Below are 22,076 nucleotides of genomic sequence, written 5' to 3'. Positions count from 1 at the left end.
CACATTTTATATTAATTATAGAATACAATAACGAGTATTGTTCAGGTTAAAAGCTATATATCAACAAACATGTATTGAGTTTTGAAATTGAAATAAACAACAACATGAACTTGCGTGTTTGCAATCTTTCTTGTTTCTACCTTTTTACACTTAGTTTTTCATAAAGGTGTGTTAAGTTGAGATTTATTGCTTTTGGTAATCAGTTTACTATATCAAAACACACTTGTGGGCATCAGGTTATAGATTTTTTCTAACAGCTTATTATGCTACAATGCTTTGTGATCTTTTATTACTATACATTACCAAAGGATATCTAAATTTGCTCTTGCTTACAATTGCTTTTGATTTAAGAGTTGCAAATCATCTGGGTTAGCTATAACAACCAATAAGCAATATTCTTAAACTTTTTTAGTGTTTTATATAATTTATATATGGGAGTAATAAGTGTAAAGTTCTAAAAAGAAATTAGGCTATTTTTTCAAAATACTTTTCTTCCTAAATGATTGGATAAATGGGAACATAATTTGAAAAAAAATTATACCAAGTTAATAATAGTCTATTGATATTAGTAGGTAAATTTTAAAACTGTTTTAAAAAATCTATCGTATGAGAATCACAGCATAGTCAAGTTTCACCATCTGGTTTATAGTTTGTTACAATGGTTGTCTTTTTTATATCTAAGAATTATAAAAACGAACTAACTTTTTTAAATCTTTATTTTTAAAAAAAAATTCTGAAAACCGCGGATGTTTGAGTTGTGAGGGTTTGTATAAGTATTTGTATTTTATTGCAAAAAATTGGATAGAAAAATCATAATTTTTTTTGCTATTATTATTTGGTTTTTTATGAAATTACTCAAATTCACTTTTATTATTCATTACGTTTTTTGACATTTGTTTCGATTTAAACATACGCGCAAAAGCCTCTCTTTCAGAATCAGCGAATCAGATTGCGCATATTTCTGCCTATTCTGAGCCTGTATAGGGTTTCAAAATATGCTAACCGGTACGGATCACTGTACAGTAATTCCTACCTAACGGTACCGATTACTTGACAAGTGACTCCTACCTAGGTGCTGGACACTGTACTTGGGTACCGAACACTTAACATTTTACTTTGCCGTGTAAATGTTTTATAAATATGTAAAAAACGTGGAAAATGATACTAGCATTAGCAAAAAAAAATTAAAATCAAACGTCTTAAATTTAGTATTTATCAAATTTTTTATTTTATGTAGTAATGTTTTTATATCAAATTACGATTATAATGTAGTATATTTTATAGCCGTTTTGAAATGATTTAATAGATATTTATATGACTTTAATAAAGTGTGTGTGTATGTGTATGAAGTGTGTGTGTATAAAGTGTGTGTGTATGTGTATATATTTATATATGTTGTGTTTGTATATATATATATATTTATATATATTTATACGTGTGTGTCTTTGTGTGTATGTGTTTGAGAGCCAATGAATTTATAAATGTAGGTTTATATTAGTTACTCTCCTGAGCGACCACTTCTATGTTCTTATTGTTATTGTTTTATTTTCATCTTTATAATTAACATTGTTATTCTTCTTATTGTTACTGTTGTTAGTTATTACTGTTAGTACTTATATACTTATTTTAAATGTTTGGCTACTATTATTATCTTTATAATTAACATTGTTATTTTTATTATTTTTACTTTTGTTAGCCATTGCTGTTAATTATTATTACAGTATTATTATTATTAATTATTTTTTTCTTTTTCTATTAATTTGCTGTTTGGTTTATATATTGTTTCAAATTTATGGTGAATATTTGTAGGTCGTCGCGTTTTTGTCAGTTACATAACTGTTTGTGACTGATCCTAACTTTATATTTTTTATAAAGTGAAATAAAATGATTGATTTATTGTAAGTATTTTATGAATATGCTATGAACACCTCTTTTATGTATTTTAGTATAAAATGGCAGAAAAAAATTCAACAGAGATTGGTGACTCAAGATCATTTGAAAAAATAATTAAAGAACCAACATTTTATGATATTGAGAATTATTTATCATCAGGAATTTTTCCTGAACATTTACAAGGAAGAGAAAACATAGGTATTAAAACAAACTTTAAAAAACAAAGTGACAGATTTGTAATTGTTAATGGTATGTTACATTACAAATATAAAAAAATCTTACAAGTTACTTCTGGTCCAGAAACCTTATGTGTTGTCAAAGATCAAATGTCGCGTGATCAGTACAAAAAAGCAGCACATGATGGATTAGGCACATCAACTGAATCGAAGGCTTTAGGTGGACATGTTGGGAGAGATAAAACAATATGGAAATTGATTGATTCCAGCTATTGGTGGCCTAATAAGAATAAAGATATTCGAAACTATGTTGCCACTTGTGTATCTTGTCAAAAATCAAATTCAAAAATGAAAAAAGTTTCTCCAGAGTTGCATTCAATACCAGTTCCAACTAAAGTATGGCATCAAGTTGGTGTTGATCTCTGTAGTCTTCCTAAAAATCCAGAAGGTTATGTTGGCATTTGTGTAGTCGTTGATTACTTTTCAAAATGGGTTGAAGCAAAGCCTATTTATAATAAAAGTGCTGAAGAGGTATCCAGATTTCTTTATGAACTTATATGTCGTCATGGTTGTACATCAATTCAAATTAATGATCAAGGTCGAGAATTTTGTAATAAAGTTTCTGAAAATTTGTTCGATCTCACTGGAACCTGTCAACGTATTACTTCAGCTTACCATCCTCAAGCAAATGGTCTAGTTGAAAGAGCTAATAGAACTATACAGGGCTCTATGCTTAAAGTTCTAAATGGAGAGCAAGAAAAATGGCCTCTTTCATTAGATGGCATACTGTTTGCATTTCGAACAACTCGCCACAAGTCAACTGGAGTTACTCCCTTTCAAATTATGTATGCTAGGGAGCCAGTCTTACCCTTACATTGCATCAATAATGAGCAAAGCTTAATTCTTGATGTACCTGTTGATTTAGACAAAGAAGAAGGTATTTTTTTAAATAAATGATGAAAATTAATTTATTAAATTTTACTTATTTCATTTAGTTTTTATTTTAAGGTATTTTGGAACTGGTTATTTGCATGAAAACTTGAAACAAATTAAAAATATCCAGTGTATAATTCATGAAGAAGTAGAAAAAAATATAAAGAAATCTCAATTGAGACAAAAGAAGGACTTTGAAAAACGTCACAAAAACCAAATTCAATTCAATATAGGTGATGAAGTTTTTGTTTACAATCTTAGACGAGCTGATAGAAAGGGGGATAAAGGAAAATCTGTTTGGGATGGCCCGTATGAAGTTATAGAAATATTTATTGATAAAGGACTTTATCAGTTGAAACAAAAGAATGGGGAAATACTTCGTACCAAGCACCATGGTTCAAATATGAAACTTTTCGAGAAAAGATCTGAGATTGAAACACCTAAAAAAAGATGCGATGAGGTGTCTGATATTAAATCTGAACCTTTAAAAATTGTTGAAGTTCTTGTTAGCAAATCAAACACTTTTACACCCACCAATAGTAAATGGAGAACAAGAAAATGCTCTTTGTTGAAGATTGAAGATGAAATATCTTATAAGAAAGGCTTTGCTATACGAAAAAAAAAGTTACAATTGGGCAAACCGATCAAGGTTGATAAAATGGAAGGTGATGGAAATTGCTTATTTCGAGCCTTAAGTCAGGAAGTTTGTCTAAGCCAAGAATTTTATAAAATACTGCGTCAACTAGCAATCAATACTCTTTTGAAAGCAGAATATAGAACGCTTTTGATGCTTATATATCAAAATTGGTTATAAAATACATCAGTGATTCAAAAATGGACACTGACCATATATGGGGCACTGATGTTGAAATATATGCATTAGCAACTGCCCTGGATACTCCAATTGTTGTGTATTATAAGCCTCCTGAAGCTTTAGTATTTTCGTGGTATTTTTACAAACCTCTTCTTAAAGATGCCAATAGTTTTAAACTGATGGAAATTAAAGAAAACGACCAAATAGTTTATCTTCAAAATACTGGTGTACATTATGATAGAGTTGTAACTGTTGGTTGATTTTTGTTTCCATAAAGTTATGTTTTTATTGACTATTTATTGACTATTGTTTTGTATATTTATATTTCTTATTGACTTTATTTTAAGATTGTTTTGACTATTCTTGTAAATCCAAGATATTAATCCTTAGACGTAGTGAAGAAATAAGACAACTTTATATATCGATAAAGGGCATCGCAAATTTTAAAAGATAATCTTAGGGGAGAAGTGGAAAAGCCCAAAAATTATAATTCAGAGAGGCGCCTAATCACTTATCTAATGTGAACAATTAGATTTCCTCACTATTCATCAGAATTTGCTTTGTTTCCCTACGTGCGCTAGTAATCCTAATTTTGAAATGTATCTTAAAAAAGTGTTTATATAAGGGTGAGGTGGAAAAAAATATATATATATTTATGCACCGCTGATTAAATGCATAATTCGATTGGTGAAATCTTTTTAACATTTTCATGTCGACTAGGCGATTTTATATCAAGTTATTTGAAGTGTTAAAATCTTGCTTTAAACTTATTTGTCCTACTTCTACTCCCACTTATCCCACTTCACCCTAAAAGCACGGTTTCACTAAAACTAAAAATGTATATACTTAGTTATAATTTCCTGGATTAAAAGGGGATTGAATCGATGCCCAAAAATAAGGTTTTATGTTAAAAACTGGTTTCGCTCAGTTCAAACTTCAAATAAAAAAGATATTGCAATTGCCCAAAACAAAAAACTCCTTTTGCAAATTAGAAATATTTTTTAGCCTAAATCGTGTTATAAAATAAACTTTATCTAAATTTCAGTTTATGAGAAATAAATAATTTTATACAAAAAATATTGATATTTTCTTCAAACACGTTTTCTTTGCCGTTAGTACATGTTACCTAAGTTAAGTGTTTGGTGCCTGGCCGGTAGGAATTACTGTACAGTGATTTGCACCTAGGCAGCGAGTACTGTACAGTGTTTGTTACCTTTCGGTACGGCTAACTGTACAGTTTACGCTACCGTTAAGTCAATCCTGCCTACTACACCGGCCTAATAATATATTTGTTTATAAAATATGAGACAGCTTTATATTTTAAAAATATAACGAGACAGCATTATATTTTAAAAAAGAGACAACTCAGCTAATAGCGAGGGAGAGCATATTCCGCATATTTAATCCGAACAGTTTTCCGGATTTTTAAAATATGACTTGGATGATCTATGACAGGTGGTGGTACATACTGAGGCTTAAATTGTGTTCAGCCGATTTATGGCGTTTTCGGCCGATTTAATTTTTTAACCGATTATCTGGTCTGCGTGTCTTGAACTTTTTTTTATTAACTGCGAAATTTTTTTTTTAGATTAACAATCAAGATTTCTAATCATTTATCGGACCTTTTACCTCCCGATTCCGAAAGCAGCGCTTCAACCACTGCATCACGGCTGATAAAATTAACAACAAAATACATGCCGGAAAAGCGTATTTATAATTTTGAAAATACAGTAGGTCAACGATTTTGAAGATTGGAAAATTAGTAGTACATGTTTTAATATGGTGTAAATTAAAAATTGGCGGTTGAAAATCAGTTCTATATCTACGGTTATCTATCTACGGTAATCTACGGTTAACAAAATTTCAAAATTAGGAAGGCCATCAATTTCTCCATATAAATTAAGTATAATGGAATTTAAGAGGAGGCTGAATAAGTGCGAATTTCATAAGTGCGAACTGGCATAAGTGCGAATCAATTGCAAAAACTGGCATAAGTGCGAACTGGCACAAGCGCGAACTGGCATAAGTGCGCCGAAAGAATTTGCAAACATTGGCATAAGTGCGAACTGGCATAAGTGCGAACTGGCATATGTGCGAATCAATTGCAAAAACTGGCATAAGTGCGAAATGGCACAAGCGCGAACTGGCATAAGTGCGCCGAAAGAATTTGCAAACATTGGCATAAGTGCGAATCGGCATAAGTGCGAACTGGCATAAGTGCGAATTGGCATAAGTGCGAACTTGCCAATTCGCCACTTATGCCAATTTGCACTTATGCCAATGTTTGCAAATTCTTTCGGCGCACTTATGCTAATTCGCGCTTGTGCCAGTTCGCACTTATGCCAGTTTTTGCAATTGGTTCGCACTTATGCCAGTTCGCACTTATGCCAATGTTTGCAAATTCTTTCGGCGCACTTATGCCAGTTCGCGCTTGTGCCAGTTCGCACTTATGCCAGTTTTTGCAATTGTTTCGCACTTATGCCAGTTCGCACTTATGCCAATGTGCACTTATGCCAATGTTTGCAAATTCTTTTGGCGCACTTATGCCAGTTCGCGCGTGTGCTAGTTCGCAATTATGCCAGTTTTTGCAAGTGATTCGCACTTATGCCAGTTCGCGCTTGTGCCAGTTCGCACTTATGCCAGTTCGCACTTATGCCAGTCGCACTTATGCAGATTCGCAGTTATGAAATTCGCACTTATTCAGTCGCCCCGAATTTAATATATTTTACTTAAATTACCGTGGTGTGGCGTAAGAAAGTCCTAGTTTTCGATATCTCAATTTATAAGAGCGAATTAATAAATAATGAGTTCGGATTCTTGCTTTTTGATAATGTTGTAGAAAAATCAATTTTCAGTTTTAACCTCTTTTAGACGTGAATACTTTCAAAAATGTCTTAATTTAAGCCGTAATGAAGTTCGAGGTGATGACGAAAAGAAAGTACTATAATTTTGTTTTGAATAAAAGAAAGTCCTAATGTTTAGTATTATATATATCTTGAATATTAAAATAACCAATACACGAAAGACATTTTTCTGACAGATTTATTAATTCTACGCATAATATTAAATAAAAAATTTCTTTCCATTATTCTACGTATAATCTTACTTTTAATTTTAGACTTTAGCTGCTTTTTCTTATTTTTCTTTCAAATTTTCTAGCCGAATTCGCTTTCTTTCCTGTTTCTCAGACCCTTTTTAAGCTTTTTTTCTCTTTCTTTCTTGCTTTTTCTCAATTCTCTGTCTTTCTAATTCTTCTTTAGCTCTCTTTTTCTTCTCTAAACTAGCAATATATTCGTCAGATGTAATGACTGATGAAACTTGATGCTTGTTTTGTATATATATATATATATATATATATATATATATATATATATATATATATATATATATATATATATACATATATGTATATATATATATATATATATATATATATATATATATATATATATATATATATATATATATATATATATATATATATATATATATATATGTATGTATTTGTTATTTAGGTGCCCCAAGTAGACCTAACGGTCTTTTCACAGAGCACCGCGGGAGTGCATTTAACCAGGAAGTTCACGCCTCCTTCCGTGACGCAAAAATATGTCTAAAGCTTATTTTCAAACCTGGATCTCCTGCTTATAAAGCAAGTGCTCTAATCTCTGCGTCGCGGCCGCACAGTTGACATTTATGTACCTTTTTACTTTATTATCGGGGCCGTATCTAGGGCCGGCGCGAGTAGGTGTCACGTGGTGGGGTGCCATTTACAACTTTTACCAACTAAAAAAAAAAACGAAAAAACCATAGATAGGGGGGGATTACACCCCCACGTGTGTGTATTGCCATAGTTTGGGCGTTACCGCTTATGACAATTTTCCCAAATACATTTTTGATAGACAAAAGCCTATAATTAAAGGGCATTCATAGACTTCGTTTACTGATCTGATGTAAAAAAAAAAAGAAAAGAAAGTTCTTTATTGCACTTCCTCATCTACGAAGTATAACACACCTTCGTAAAATTAATTACGTACATAAGTACATAACACTAATAAAGTCTGTCATTATTTTGATAGTTATAAAAAGCAACGTACGGCTAACAACAATGACAAGTTTTCTTTCCTTTTATTTGCTTTTACTTAATTTGTTTACTTATGTTGGACTTTGTAAATGTTTGATTTTATGATTTATAGAATTTTTGGTTTGGGCGCCCATACCGCTAAAACGGTATGGAATCGCTTCTGGATATGGCCATGATTATGCTTTGGTGGTATATTTTTGAGTTGATGTCAATGAATTAAAAATTAATACAGTTTAAATAATTTTTGACCCTTTGATACATCTAGAGTTATTAGAGAAATTTTTATGTGTTTACACAAGAAATTCCTATAAAGTGTATCAATTAAGTATATGATTTTGTTAGACTTGACTATTTAGAAATAAATAGTCAAGTTTAGAGAATAAAAACTCTGATATAAAATACCCACTTTATATGATATGGGTAACACTTTATATGATATGGGTAACACTTTATATGATATGGGTAACAGGAGTAAATAGTAATAGCATGAATAGCCATTTAACAAGTATGAATTAAATTTCGAATAAATTTGTTTATTTATGGTTTTGGTTAAAATAAATTATTAGTAAATTATTGAGATTAATGTAAGTATTCAGGAGCTACAAAAATGTTAATCAAGATATTAGTTATGTTAATTAATAAATACTAATAAATTTGTCATTTTCAGGATTTCTTAAAAAAAAAATTTTTTTTGAGCGAAGGGAAAATAACATATTTAGTTTTATTAATATTTATAGTTAATTTGTTACATTTGAACCAGGTAGAAATGTTTTTAGGCTCGTTATTCATTGTAGAAAAAAGTTTACAAATATCATTCATAAAAAAAAATAGGTTAGTGCCGTCCGCAAATATATTACTAAGTAAATTTGAGGCTTTATTTAAGTCATTAATATAAATCAAGAAAAGAAGTGGCCCTAATATAGAGTCTTGCGGAACACCACAAGTTATATGTAATAAATCCTTTTGATAAACATCTTTACAGGAAACATTGTTTTCGATATAATAAATAACTTTCGAACCACTTCATTACTCTGTTATTTATTCCATAGTATTTAAGTTTATGAAGTAAGATGGTATGATCAAATGTCTTCGAAAGGTCAATAAAAAAACTAAGTGTGTTTTGGGAAATTTCAAAAGAATTTGATATCTTACATACACATTGAATGTTTTTTTTGAAGACAAATTGGTTGTTATATAACAGGTTATTATAATGTAAATAGTTATATACTATTATTCATTACTTTTTCTAAAACCTTCGAAAATAAAAATTTTGAAAGTATAGATTTTGAAAATATAGATTTTGAAAATATAGATTTTGAAAATATAGATTTTGAAAATAAAGATTTTGAAAATAAAGATTTTGAAAATAAAGATTTCGAAAATAAAGATAAAACAGAAGTCGATAGTTGCTAATATTAGTTCAATACCCTTCTTTAAAAATCGTAACTTTTGCGACTTATAATTGATCAGAAAAAATTCCTTTATGTATTGACGTTTTGATAACTTAAAAGAGAATATCTTTTAGTTGTTCAAGTCTTTGTTACCAATTTAGAACCAATTCCAAAAAAAATTATTTAGTTCACGAGCTATTTCCTTTGGCTCAAAAATACATTTGTTATCGACTTGATAACTTGAGGCAGGAAACCTGAGCAATATTTTGTTTTCCACTAATTAATTTCATTATTTCCCAGGTGCGTTTTGAGTTATGCCTATACTTATTAAGTAGTTTAGAGTAGGGTAGATTATGGTATTATGAGCACCTTAAGCATAAATTTGAATATTTTCAAAAACAATTATGCTGAATCCAAACTTTTTGCAAATAAACAATTTTTAGGGATCCCTACTCATGATTCACATAAATATTTGGGCACCCGAAATTTTTTCTTAAAAACACAGAGGTTCTAAAAAAGTAGCAAAAGTATAATGCTACTTTTTTAGAACCTCTGCTAATGCTCATATTACCAAGACCACTTGGCAATATGAGCACTTTAAATTAGCTCAAAAAAATAACATTAATTAAGTAAAAAAAATACCAAACTGACAATAAAACTAATTTTTGGAATATAATGATTCATTATAAACAAAGCTTATCATTAAAAGATCAGGCTTTGAGCCACTTTTTGATGAAACAATGCTGCAATGTTTTCAAAAATGGATTGGATTTTTTGCTAAAATATTTTTCCTTATGAAAAAATTAATTTCATTATATTTGCCCAAAAACTTCGCGCCACAGTTTTATTCTAGCGTGATGATATTAGTTTAACAACGCAAAAATTTAACAGCGTTTAAATTTGACAATAGCCGCTAATTACAGCAGATAAATTTACACTAATTGTACTGATTTCTGTTATCGCCACATAAAGTTTATTCAAAAAATACCAAGCAACTTTAACTTAACTGCTTACATCTAAGAAATCTTTAAGTATGCTCACATTACCAAGGTGCTTCTATTACCCTAATCTACCCAAATAGTTTTACGAGTTTTTTTCAAACATATATTTAAATTCCCTGTATGCTTTTTCATTTTCAGGCGAGTTAGTTTTTAAATATATTCTGTATAATTTTTTCTTAAGCTTTGATGACAAGGTTTATATGAATTATTTGGATTGTTTGTTGTCTAAATGTTTGGTTTGATTTAAATTTTTTTTTGAGGGCTTGCAGTTAAATGTTAAGAATATAGAAAAGTGGTCAGAAATATCAGTTTTCAAAATACTTTTTTGTATATCATTATTAAGTATATCTGCTGTAATGATATTATCGATAAGCTGAATTTATTGTCACTCTTGTTGGACTATTTATTAAAGGATCCGCTCCTAATTTAAAAAAAAAAAAATTGGTCAGAAATATCAGTTTTCAAAATACTTTTTTGTATATCATTATAAAGTATATCTGCTGTAATGATATCATCGATAAGCTGTATTAATTGTCACTCTTGTTGGACTATTTATTAAAGGATCCGCTCCTAATTCAAAAAAAATTTTTGACTCAAAGTTTTTTTAAAACTTTGAGTCAAAAATTTTTTTAACTTTAGTATCATCATTATAGAAAAATACATTTACGTTAAAATCTCCTTAAACAACATTTTTCTATTTTTCTTTTGTTTCTTTTTTGAATTTATTTTGTTCAAAAAATCTGCTCAAGTTCTCACTCACCCCACCAGGTGGTCGATAACAACAGCTTAAGAGGATTTTTTTTGAATTGTTAACATAGGTTATACTTCTTTGTCAGAATCACTCAAATCATTCCTAATGTAATGCGATATATTCTCCTTCACGTAGATAAAATTCCACCGCCACGTTTATTTGTCTCTCATGAGAAATTAATTTAAAATAAGGAAATTCAAAATTTGAATTGTTTTTCAAGTCGTTCGCGGTTATCCATGTTTCAGTTAAACAAACTTTATTACAAATACTTTTAGATTCTTCTAGATAAATCAAGAAGAGAATCATTTTTTTATAAATTATTCTTCAATTTAAATTTTATCGTTTGTTTATAAATTATTCTTCAAAAGAAATTCTTTTAATTCGCTTAGATAATAATAAGAGTCATGACTGCTGTGGTCTTACTTTGAGGATGATATTCCGACGCAGGTTTCTAGGAATGAGCATTAAAACATTCGAAACGTCATATACCAAAGTATTGAATCCTTATAAGGGTCAATACTATATCCATTTCCTGACGAGAATCTGGTATTATACTACATAATTTTCAACTTTATTGAACGATGATATATTTTAATACTCTTTCTTTAAGTAAATATGCGCACTCTCCCAATTACAACAAATGCTTGTTTTTGATGTTTTTTGTGATACTTCTGCTTTATTATAGTGCTTTATGCCTAATAAATTAAGTTCTTTTGTTATATGGTGTTAATTGGTTTACCACAACAGTGGCAGTTATTAAGAGTTGTTGGTTTTTGTAAAAAAATTTCGTACATTTATTTTATGAATTCTTATAGTTTTAATTGGACGTTTACTATTTTTCGTCTGAGGCTGACGGGTTCGTGTTGCTTGGGGGTACACAGATTTATTCTGTTTATCGCTATTTGAGAATATAATCTAAATTTAAAACAAATATTGATTCTAAAACACCGTATATTTTTATAAAACAAATTTATTAAAACGATCAACTAAATGGTATAAGTTATAATTATGTCTGCATTAGTATAAAACAAATAACTCCATGTTAACGGCATTAGTTTTGATTTAATATAAACTAAGCGTTAAATGAATATTTCCAGTAATAGGGAATTAATTTTAGTTAAATGTAAACTAAGTATAAAACAAATAAGTCCTTTAAAATGGCATACATATTAAAAAACAAATAACTCCTTTAAAATGGTATTTGTTTTTAAAATGATTAGCCACACTTTAACAGTATAAATTACAATTTTATTTAAACTAACTATAAGCTAAGCATAATACGAATTACTCAACGAAAAATGGTATAAATTATATTTAAATGTAGACTAAGTATAATACATTTAACTCCACTTAGAGAGTATACAGTTTTAAAACGAATAACTCCACTAAAACAATATCAATAGTAAATTTGTATAAACAGTATAATGCGTATTACTCCAAGAAAGCGGTATACCGGTTTTTGCATCCATTTCAAACAAACATGACATCCATTTAAAACAACCATGACATTCATTTAAAACATCGTGACAATCAAGTAAAACAATCGTGGTTTTCAATTAAAACAACCGTGATTTTCAATTAAAACATTTAACTATTCATTTCTATATTGTTCAATAAAAAATTTTTTTCCTTTATATACTTATTTATCTAATATTATATAAAATTATTGTTTTACAATTAAGTAGAATTATATTAGAGTTAGTTTGAAATCTTTTATCATCGTCCGTAAAAGAAAAATCGATTTAAAAATTTTGATTTTTTGGCCTAATGACAAGATTATTAATCAAATGAAATATAACATTTTTTACATAATAATTGTATATTTTTGTCACATAAGTTAGTAACTTATGTGACTATAATATAAGTAACTTGTTTAAAAGATAAGTAACTTGTTTAAGTAAGAGTTCCTAGACCCTTTAATGATTTTAAAATTCCAGGAAAAATTCCGGGAAAAGTGAACAGTTTTATTGAACCTTTTGAACAAAATATGCAAAACTATTTAAAATGCCGAATTAAGAAAAAACTGATGATGATAACAAAAAAACTGTCTGTTTTCTCTGTTTAGAAAAAGCTTAAAGACAACTGACTGACTTTATGATTAAACGCTATCAAGAAGTTTTCGGTCAAGCTATACACTTTAAAGATCAAAGAGTCCCAATTGGTATCTGCAAAAATTGTCGAGTAGGCCTTAGAAAAACAGACAATGGTGAAGATGTTTAACTTCCCTCACCGACTGACTACCAAAGCATTAAGATTCGTCCTGCAACAAGAGAATCACTTTATGATTGCATGATTTGTTTTGTGGAAAAACCAAGTTTGGTAGTCCTCAGCCGATTGAAAGAACAAAAACACATTCAGTCAGTCGAAAGGACAGTCAATTGTTGAGAAATGTTGTTCAGCATACTTTTCACTGATTGGAAGATTCTACATAACTTTACAAAAAGAATGCTTCAACAGAACTCACTTAAAGTTGCCGCAAAAGACATAAAAGCAGCAGAAAGAGTAGCTGCTTCTGTCGTAGCTAACAAGGTTTCTTCACCCCTAGAAGTTGGAAGGCATCTTCCAGTTAATCTAGGAGAAAAATATTTTCTTTTAATCATATATGCTTAATATACCTTTGTTTATTTATTGCAACTAGAAAATTTTACAATATGAGAAAATGGGTTATGTTGATGTAGACTTTTTTTCCAGAGCCATCAAGACAAAGAATTGACTTTTTCTAGCGCCTACATCCACCTTGACTGCCCAACAACTTCTACTAGTTCAAAACCAGACCGGATTTTCAAGCACTTAACAAAGTTTCCAAGCGAGTAGTTGAAAAAAATTTCAGGGAAAATTTTGAGTCACTTGGAAAGCATCTTTCTGACTTGTTTGTCACCAAAGAAATTTCAGATACATCCAAAACGTCTATTGGAGAATAATCCAAACGTCGATTGGTTTACTGCAAAGATGTTAAAGCTCTAGGAAACACTTTAGTTCAGATCAGAGGTCCTTAGTCAAATGAACTTATCAAGGTGGGAATTGATAAAGGATGGGGGGTTCCTGAAAGTGTCTTTAGGGGTTCTTGTCTTAAACCATATGCTTCTCTCCTAACTAAGAAGCCTCTCTTCAAGGAATCAGGAATGGAGCATCAACTTCTAGTGGCTATTGCAGAAAAATACTATGTAAAGCAGATCATGGACGAATTGAGCCTAGAGTAATTATCTTTTGTGCTGTCATTTGACATATAGCTTGCAAACATTATTTCTCTTTTGCAGTGTCACTCAAGTTCACCTTTGTACCCGGTGTGACATTGAGTCAAAGAATCTTCATCAGAGTGGCGAGCTCCAAGCATTTAGCATTCAAACTGATTATACAGACTTCCAAGCAGCAGGTGCTCAAACAATTAAAGCCAGAGACTTTTAGAATGTTTTGCATAAGTCGGTTATTAGGTTACTTGAAGTAACCAGAGTGGTCAAAAAAGTTCATCATTTGAAAGTTCATCATTTTTGACCACCAGAGTGGTCAAAAATGATGAACTTTCAAAAACAACCTTTTTACAGAGGGAAATTTCCAGGTAATGAGTGCAGAAACCTTTTAAAAAATTCTGGCTTGCTTCAACAACTTACGAAAAAGCATGCTTGTTATTTAGAATTTCCATTCATTGACACATTCAGAAAGTTTGATGTAGTTGTTCATGCCTCCATTGGAAACATTCCTCAAGACAACTATTGCATTTTTATTGAAAAAATCAAGGGTTCCTACCTCAAGCTTCCAAACACGAGTATCTCTTCCAAAGCGCATTCTGCCTTTTTTCATGTAACCCAGTTTATTATTTGCCACAACCACTTACTTGGCATCTATTAAGAGCAAGCAACAGAGTTACTCCATCATAGCTTCAACCATCACTGACAATGGTTCAAAAGACCCAGCAATCATCCGGACTACCCTAAGAATCTTAACTGTTTGATTGATTAAAATACCAAGCATTTCTTTTAACTTTTTTGTAGAGAATACTGTGTTATAAAACATGATATGTAATAAGTTACCCTTCAACATTAGTTTTTAAAAACTATATGTAATAAGAAAAAACCTTTTTTTAAGTTGCTTGATCTGTTTAGCTAAAATCTAATTTTTTTTTATTTTCTAAAGAAATTAAATGCCTTTTTGTTTGTTGTTGTTTCTGAGCTGTGAGTTCACTGCTTATTTATAAAATAAATATGTTAGAGCAGGTTTCAAATGAAAATGTAACTCATTTTTTTAGAGCAATTAAATCAAAAGTTCAAATCAATTTTTCTTTCACAGATAATGATGAAAAATTTCAAAACCAACTCTAATGTACTTCTACATACCTGTACTATCGTACTCTCAAAGGTTTAACTCGGGAAAGGAGGTTCGAATTAAAAATAATTTCGTGACACAGTGACTATAATATCAAAAAGTTATTATAATCATATTTACAATGTCATTATATAAATGACATTTAAATTTTGGAGCTTCACAATTTAGTTTTTCTCCAGGGCCCCAATCGAAGAGCAAAACTAAATTGTGGGGCGGCCCTGGAGTGTAAACAAAACGCTAGGTAATAGTTATAACAATACATACTATTGTTATTAAATGAACAAACAAAAACTAAAGATTAAAAGGTTAAGTTGAATAAAGGTTAATTTGAATAAAAAAGATATAAAGATTTTAAGATTTTTACTCGACTAAATCGACTTTTAGTCGATTAGTAGGAAGTCCATAGTCGATTAAATTGACTATTCAATTTTTCATAGTCGATTAATTTTGAATTTCGACTAGTCGACTTTTAGTCAATTTAGTCAAAGTTGCAGCTCGTTTACGCCTTCAATTCTCAAATTATTCCTTCGTGATTGGTTTTCAAGGTCAATCAATTTCTCATTTATACTTTTAATAATACTTCCATCCTTGATTTGTTCAAAGCGTTTCTGTTCGTTGTGATATTTTAGTTCGTTTGCTTATTTCTGCTATCTTTTTGTTCATTATCTCTTCTTGGAAGTTTAAACTTTCTTTTAACTCTTCTAGATCTTTTTCAATGTTGTATTTTTTTTTTTTTCTATTAGTGGTTAAGTCATATTCTAATTTTTCCAATCTATCAGTTATAATTTTCATATTTACGATTGTAATCTTTGCAAAATTGTACGTCTAATTGTACGGGTTGTACGTCTAAAACTAATATCTTTTTTCCGACTCCCTCTCCCCTCCCCAATAATAAACGTCTTCCGGTTGGACGTTTATTAATTTTTACTTGTTATCAAAAAAAAAAAAAACAATATCGCAAAGCTTAAAAAAAAAAATTCCAACAAATATATATTAGTCACTAATAAAAATAAAAACTTTAGGTGTAATAAGGCTTTAAAAATTCGACTTTTAAAAAATTTCGATTTGTCAAAATTAATAAACGTTTATTTCTCACCATAATTTAAAAATTACGTGAGCATAAATGTTCTATTGAATTATATTAATAGTCATTTTTTGTAAGAATCAGGCAGTCAATGGAAGTGACCTCCTCCAAATTGCTTGAATTTTTTATATATTGATCAGAATATAGAGAAAACCTGTTGGGGAAAAAAAAAATTTTCAAAAATGTTTCGTTCACTCGGAATCTGGGCTTAAATTTTTGAGATTTTTTTAAAAATTTTTAGAAATTTAGTTTTTGCCACCTTTGAACCCATTTTTTTGGCAAGGCAAAAAGTTGCACATAGCTTTTGTAGTTAATATCAGACGTAACCCAAAAGCTCTCTCCAAAAAATATAAAAAAGTTGCGTGACACTGTGCGGTTGGCTAATTATCATAGTTCAAAAGTACAAAATCAATCAGTTTTGTCAACTTTTAATCGGAGTTAATTCTAGCGGCGAAGTGTTGCACACAATTTTTCTTTTAGGATTTGAAATTATCAAAGGTATTGAGTCTAAAAATGCAAAGAAAGTTATGTGATACCTAAGGCCTATTAATATATTAAGGCTTGAAATTGGAAAAAAATGTTTTAGTATACTTCAAAAAGAACCATTACGGCAGAGGCGCTTAGTTTTGTAAAAATGTAAACATATCCAACTGTCAATACAAAAAGGTCCTAACATAATAATAAAAAAAATTCGTGTGATCTTTAGATATTAAGTTAAAAATAAAGGTACAAATTGTTAAAAATGATTAAGTACGAAGAGATATTTTTTTGGACACACAGATGAGGTTTTCGCTCACAATAAAATTTCGATCATCCAAAATTAGCATTTAGCATTACACAAAACATTGCACGTAATGTTAAGAAAAAATTTAAGCGTTTCTGACTATGATATAGAAATCATAACAATTGAAATAAATAATAATAAAAAACAATACATGATCAGAAGTGAATTATTTAAATTTACGTCATAACCAAATAACTTGTGGTGATCGAATGGAAGAAGAATCGCTGATATCACGATTGTGGAGAAACAAGTTAGTGGGCAGTTGTTTACTTTACCATAAAAATGTCTTAACTTTATTTTAACGATCTTTAAAATTTGCATAAATAGAGTAGATATTTTATCATTGCTATTGAGAAATAGGTACTGCATAAATAGAACTTGTTTTTAGTTGAGTATGAAACAAAACAAATATTTTTATGAAAACTGTTGTTGCTTTTCAAAAGAAAATTGTGGATCATTCAAAAAACATAAAATTATAAACAAAATGTTCTACATTCATCAGCTGGGAGATGTTGATGTTAAGAAACACCTCATCAACTTAAAGGTAATTATGTATTTTAAATTTACGCAGACTGTAATATAATTTTTATAATTACATACTTTATAACTTCTCTGCAATAAGATTTTGAGACAAAGTTCTTTAAACAAAAAAAAATAGCTCTTTTAATTAATTCCTCACTCTTTTAATAAATAATCACTAAATTAATCACACTCTTGCAATATTGTATTTTAATAATAACAACAATGTATTTCAAACTTGTAAACATTTTTCGTGAAGAGTCAGATTATAAACAATGCTTTAAATGACACACTTAATAATTGTTTAAAAATTGTTTTTAGGTCATGCGATTAAACGATAATAATATTTGGGAAGAAAATGGACTTATTGCAAATAGACTTAAAAGAAATCTTGAAAAGGATGAACAAATATGTGCTTTTCACCGGTACACGTTTGGTATTGCATGGAGTCCTCCAAAAACATGCTTTCATCCTCACCATCTAAATATAAAAGGAAAAAAATCTCCCGCTTTAAGGGCGTCACCAATACATGTCGTCATATCAATGTCAAAGCGATACAATGAAGTATTTTCAGTTGGTGCAATGCTGTGTTTTACCCATTTAAAGCAAGAAACTGCTTTATCTAGAGTCAACGAAAACACCAATTTATGTACAGAAACACAAACACAACAAGAACAAATATATATGACACCTGCTACTCCAGATGAAGAATTTAATCCCGGTGAAATTATTGTTTCACAGGAGATTTTGGACGAATCTCTAAGAAGCCGTGAGAGTGTAACTGAGGTTCTTAATGCAAGTCAAATAAAATTTAGATTAAAAAGGAAGTTCGAATATCTGGAAGATACTACTAAAGATAAGTTAAAACGCAAGTATGTTCGCCTAGAAAACTTATTAAAGAAAAAATTTGCGGAAGCTGTTGCTCCTGGACAAGAGGAAATACTTATAGATTTTCTTAACAGTAAAAATGTTGATGAAATAAATAGCCCTCTCCCAATTGAAATTATTCGTGCTCAGAAAGTATATAAGCAAAGTGATTCCATGGGAAAGTTAGTTATCCTCTCATTATTAGACCATACCAAGTATACCAAAAAGTTTATAATGAACACATTTGAGTGTACCAAACATCGTATAGAAACAGCAAGAAAATGGCATGCATCTCATAAAGGGTTGGCATTTCCAGAGAAGAAAGTATTCGTCCGATCTAGTCTTGATCAAACAAAGTGTGAACATTTTTTAGACTTTATATTTACAAGCGGTATTTTGCATGATGTTGCTTATGGAATAACCAAATTAAAATACGACAGCGGTGAAGAACAAAAGATAGTGCATGCAATACTGACGACAAAATATAGCCACGCTATCATGTTCTATCGAAAAAGTTGTAGTGAAAACAATTATATACCATTATCTGATTCAAGTTTGTGGAAAGTATTGCATGCAATAAAACCTTCAAGTCGAAAAAGCTTAGCTGGATTAGATGATGTTACTGCTTCAGGCATGAATGGTTTTCAAACATTACAAAAATTGGCACAAAGATTTAGTTCTAAATCTCTCGAAGCTGCCCTTGAAAAAGGAAAAAGGTATTTGAAAACAAGTTATCAAACCAATTGTAGTGTCAATGACTCAAACATTTCTTCTCATAGCTCAAAACATGCCTTATCAGATCCATCTGAAAAAAATCTTCAATCCAACACAGAGATATCAGAAGTGGTATGTGCCGATTGCTATGATTTGTGCAAAGCTATCGAGATGATCAAAGAACTAACAATTCAAAATTCTGACGATGCTGATTCTATTTATGATTTGGAAATTGCTGTAAAGGATGTATTCAACTACATAAAACACCTGATGAGAGATTCTCAACAGAAAAAGGCAAAAATCGAAGCTTTTAAGCAATTAAACGATGAAACTGCTTTCTGGCTTAAAGATTTTTGTCAAAAAATTCTTCCGGTTCGATACAGAGAGGGCCAAAGAGAGTATTTTGGCAAGAAAGGAATGAGTTTACATGTGGATATATTCTTCATAAAAATAGCAGGAAAGTTATTCAAACGTGTTTACTTTACTTCAATGTATAGGTGTGATCAGGGAATAGGTGATGTTGTTTCGTTAGCCACTGCAGTTTTAGACCAATTCAGAATTGATCAACCGCATATCAAGAAAATGTTTACCAAATCTGATAATGCCGGCTGCTATCAGGGAAATCTTTCAGCTGAAGAGATATAAAGTTGCTGAGATATGATTATAATGAACCCTGTTGTGGAAAAGATCAATGTGACAGGGAGAGTGCAGTTGTAAAGACAATTTTAAGGAGTTACGTTGACTCTGGTAATAATCTTTTGACTGCTGAAGATATACACAAGGCTATGCATTATAGTTTTGGCGCTAAAGATGCAAAAGTAGCAGTTGCTCAAATTAGCAATGATAAAACTGTAGTTACTGGACCAAAGATTAAGAACATTAGCAACTATCACTCATTTGAGTTTGGTGAGAAAAGTATGAAGATGTGGCGTTATTTCAATATCGGTGAGGGAATTGAACAAGAGTATGGAAATCTTAAAATTCAACCCTCGATTAAGTTGTTGTTGCCATATAGCAAAACAGATAATTCAATTAAGCGTAACAAGTCACTTAAGGAAAAACAGAAAAGAAGTGACAGGCAATTATATTCATTAAGATTTTGCACTGAAATGAATTGTACTTTATCATTTGAAAGCGATGCTGAGTTAGAAGAACACATGCTATCCGGTCTTCATACAGTTCCGAAATCATTAACATCATTGGATAAAGTTCGCAACTCGTTTGTTCATAAGATGAAAATTACTTCACAACTAAATATGCCAATTTCTTCATCCTCTAACAGTGCTTCCGTAAAAGACAAACCACATTGCATGAACATTTTTCTATTGCAAGGTTGGGCATTACCAGTTCGAAGTTCTTTTAGATTTTCAAATCAGCAGAAAGAACTGTTGTATAAATACTTTATTCGTGGAGAAGAATCAGGTAATAAAATGAGCCCTGAGCAGGTTCACATGCAGCTGAGGAGAGAACTTCCGCCTGATCAATATGTAACTAGCCAACAGATAAGATCTTTATTTTCAAGGTAGGCATTGTTGCTATCAAAACTTTTGCAAATTAGATTATGTTTCTGACTGTTAAATAGTTCTTTTACAAATATGAAATTAAAATTTAGGTGAAAGTTATAATTTTGTGTGTTTGTTTACATATGTTTAAAAATATGTACAATTGATATTGTTATAGATTTAGTAACCTGAAAAGAAAAGGTAAGCTGGTAGAACCGACAACAGAAAATAATGAAAATAGTCAGGTTAACGATAACAAAGAAGTTTATGGCGAAAATGATGACTTTAATCTGGCAGGAGACAATGAAGATGATAATAAATATGAGGAAGACATCGCCAATCTTGCAAAAGAAATTTGTCTTGTATGGAAAGTGAATGATTGGGTTGCTGTTGCATATGAAAAACAATGGAATATTGGATATATTGTGGAGGTAATATTATTCAAAGTATATATTAGTTTCAAGTTTTTATTTTGTTTTACAAAACAGTGCTCTAAAATAAAAGGAATATAAATAAAATGTAAAAATAATTTCAGAATGACATTATATAAGACTTTACAAGTTTTATTGAATGTAAGCAAAATTAAACAAATCATAAACTCTTTATTATATTATTTTAAATGTTGCGCTAATACTTTTAGGTATCTATAACTGGGATCAGAGTTAATTGTATGATTAACGGGCAAGAGAAGAATACTTTTCGCTGGCCAGTTACTACCGAGGAGATAAATAACCAAACTGATAAAATTATCTGTTTAGTAAATGCTCCTTTTCTAATCAGTGGTTGTGGCGATTATTCATTATCCGAAGAAGACTATAATACAGTCATATCATTATTCTTAGAGAAACTTACTGCAGCAGAGTAGAAATTATGTGTGATGTGGTGGATAATGTGTGTAAATGACTCTATTAATAAATGAAAAACTAATTTTTAAATGGAAAAACATTTAAATGTTTGATTTATGTTTTATTTAATTAGCAATATAGTTATCTTGATGTTCATGTTATATCATGCGTGTGACAAAATCACACGAATTTTTTTTATTATTATGTTAGGACCTTTTTGTATTGACAGTTGGATATGTTTACATTTTTACAAAACTAAGCGCCTCTGCCGTAATGGTTCATTTTGTAAGTATACTAAAACATTTTTTTCCAATTTAAAGCTTTAATATATTCATAGGCCTTAGGTATCACATAACTTTCTTTGCATTTTTAGACTCAATACCTTTGATAATTTCAAATCC

General features: G+C 30.2%; 1 protein-coding gene across 2 annotated transcripts in view; it reads left to right on the top strand.

Moving 5' to 3' along the window:
• Nucleotides 1–21,726, top strand: part of LOC136079723 (large ribosomal subunit protein P1-like) — a 33,319-nt gene extending 11,593 nt beyond the window's left edge. For both annotated transcript variants that reach the window (XM_065795961.1, XM_065795959.1), the window contains exon 5: nt 21,716–21,726. The gene's annotated coding sequence lies outside the window, so the exon portion shown is untranslated. The remainder of the gene's footprint in view (nt 1–21,715) is intronic.
• The last annotated feature ends 350 nt before the right edge of the window (nt 21,727–22,076 follow it).

The sequence above is a fragment of the Hydra vulgaris genome, chromosome 04 (genome assembly GCF_038396675.1).
Source record: "Hydra vulgaris chromosome 04, alternate assembly HydraT2T_AEP".
Classification (NCBI taxonomy): domain Eukaryota; kingdom Metazoa; phylum Cnidaria; class Hydrozoa; order Anthoathecata; family Hydridae; genus Hydra; species Hydra vulgaris.
Note: the sequence above shows the minus strand (reverse complement) of the source record. Positions and strands in the feature narration are given on the sequence as shown.